Source organism: Octodon degus, unplaced genomic scaffold (genome assembly GCF_000260255.1).
Source record: "Octodon degus isolate 3935 unplaced genomic scaffold, OctDeg1.0 scaffold00036, whole genome shotgun sequence".
In the NCBI taxonomy this organism is placed as follows: Eukaryota; Metazoa; Chordata; class Mammalia; order Rodentia; family Octodontidae; genus Octodon; species Octodon degus.
In genome coordinates, this window is record NW_004524612.1 from 17,348,731 (window position 1) to 17,350,919 (window position 2,189).

General features: G+C 39.3%; 1 protein-coding gene across 1 annotated transcript in view; it reads right to left on the reverse strand.

Moving 5' to 3' along the window:
* Positions 1 to 1,338: 1,338 nt before the first annotated feature.
* The window catches only part of LOC105740900 (zinc finger protein 596-like), a 4,812-nt gene continuing 3,961 nt past the window's right edge, over positions 1,339 to 2,189 (reverse strand). The window contains exon 4 of the mRNA XM_023714640.1: positions 1,339 to 1,360. The gene's annotated coding sequence lies outside the window, so the exon portion shown is untranslated. The remainder of the gene's footprint in view (positions 1,361 to 2,189) is intronic.

The window sequence follows — 2,189 nt, forward strand, 5'->3', positions numbered from 1 at the left end:
GCATATTCTACTGAGCCATCTCCATGGTCCCTCAACCTAAATTTTCAAGCTAAATTTTTTTTTTAAATTTATTTATTTATTTGTGTGTGTGTGTGTGTGTGTGTGTGTGTGTGTGTGTGTGTGTGTGGCCAGCTCAGCCCACCAGGGGGCGGGGCCTGGCTGGCATGTGGTGCTGAGGGATTGAACAGTGGTCCCTGTGCTTTGCTGAGCTTGTTCTAAGTAGGTGCTTTAGACCACTGAGCCATCTCACCAGCCCGTCAAGCTAAATTTTTAAAAAGTATTTTTAGTACATGGCATGCAAGCTGAATTTAAAAATGTTTATTAACAATAGCATTGTTAGCAGGTGAGTCTTAATATAAATCTTTCTAATTAATAAACTAATAAAATGTTTTATGGGATATTATAACATTTACAGTGAAAATTAATAATTTAATAGTTTAAATGTACATTTCAGTTGTATTTAATGATTTCACTCATATTGAACTTGTTCCTAATTTAAATGTTTTAGAAACTTGTTCTTCCACTCAAAGAAACTGTAGATTAACTCAGCGTTTCTTCATATTGTTTCTCTCATCCCTAGTTTTGTGATTTGACATGCAGTTTCTATCCTCCTAGACCTATTAGGTTTGGATTATACTTGCTTGTGGACGTCTTTGCCATGCTTGTTAAGTTGTTCAGTAACGTCTTCTCTTTTAACATCAATCAGTCTCTTACAACTGCTTTATTTAAATATGTGGTTTTATGCCTTGTGTTGTGTCTTCAATTTTTAAATTGTCCTTGTTCCTCATTATTTTATTTATTTACTTTTTGTATTTAGAACCAGGTCTTTAGTGTTTACAGGGTCTACAGGGTTTCACTATGTTGATAGGACTCGTAGTGTGTCTCCTGTTTTCAGCCTCCCAAGTGCTGGGATTACAGGCATGGGCCACTATAACCTGTCTCAGTCTCCATTTTTGCCCACCTAGGGGGGCAGAGCTGGCATGGCAACCTGGGGATTGAACCCCAGCCGCTGGGCTCTACTGGCGCTTTAGTTTTCTGAGCTATCAGGCCAACCCTGTTCCTCATTATTTATGTAAAATATTTTGTTTTAATCTGTACATTTGTGTAGTTTCCACATTCTCTTTTGTTGATTTCCATTTTCATTTCTCCCTGACCACATACATAGATTATTTTAATTCTTAAACATTTGATTTTTTTATTTAATTTTTATTTATTTGTGTGTGTGTGTGTGGCCAGCTCAGCCCACCAGGAGGCGGCACTGGCTGGCATGTGGTGCTGGGGGATTGAACCGCGGTCCTTGTGCTTTGCCAAGCTTGTTCTAAGTAGGTGCTTTAGACCACTGAGCCATCTCACCAGCCCCCTATTTTAATTCTTTAAAAAGTTTAAAATTATGTTTATCTTGTACAAAAATATATTCATTATGAGATGAAACATACATGCATTTGCATGAGATAAATTTAAATGGAGGAACCTATTTAAGCATAAGCACAGGATTTCCAACCTGAGCCTTCAGGGGTCACCTCCAGAGTCAGGGGTGGAATAAAGTAAACCAGTGCTCCAGAGCAGAGGAGCCAGTATGTGTTCAAAGCCTCACACTGACTGCAGTTTCCCCTGAGAGTCCATATCAGGAAGCAAAGGGGCTGCAATGGAGACCGAGGAGTCTGGGAAGAAGGTTGGACATGGATGGGCAAAGGGCATCCCAAAGTTGCAGCCCTCTGCAGGAGCAGAAAACAAGACATCTCCTTTCCCTTTTATTTCATTCAGGCTTCAAATCCATTGCTAGCTGGCCTGTGCTCCCCGATGGGTGTTTTGACTTCTGGAATTCAGTCAACTCAAGACACCCAGAATTGTGCTAAACAAATCTGCATTCGTGTGTGTGTGTGTGTGTGTGTGTGTGTGTGTGTGTGTGCTTGCTTGCACATTGACAAAGGCAACTACTGAATACCCCTTTCAATCTGCTTTTAGTTTGCCATTGTCTTCAATTCTTCCAGTTTGGTATCATGTTACAATAAAGGTATCTATGCAAATCTACTTTATAACCAAAGATGTGTTATATTTTGGAGAAAATTCTGGTGCAGCTGAGAAAATAAAGTAATGAAGGAATGTAGTAAATGCCTTTTAAGAGTTCACAATATTAATGTCTTTGACTCCAAAGCTTTTTGATTTCTCATAAACAAAGACCACAGCCA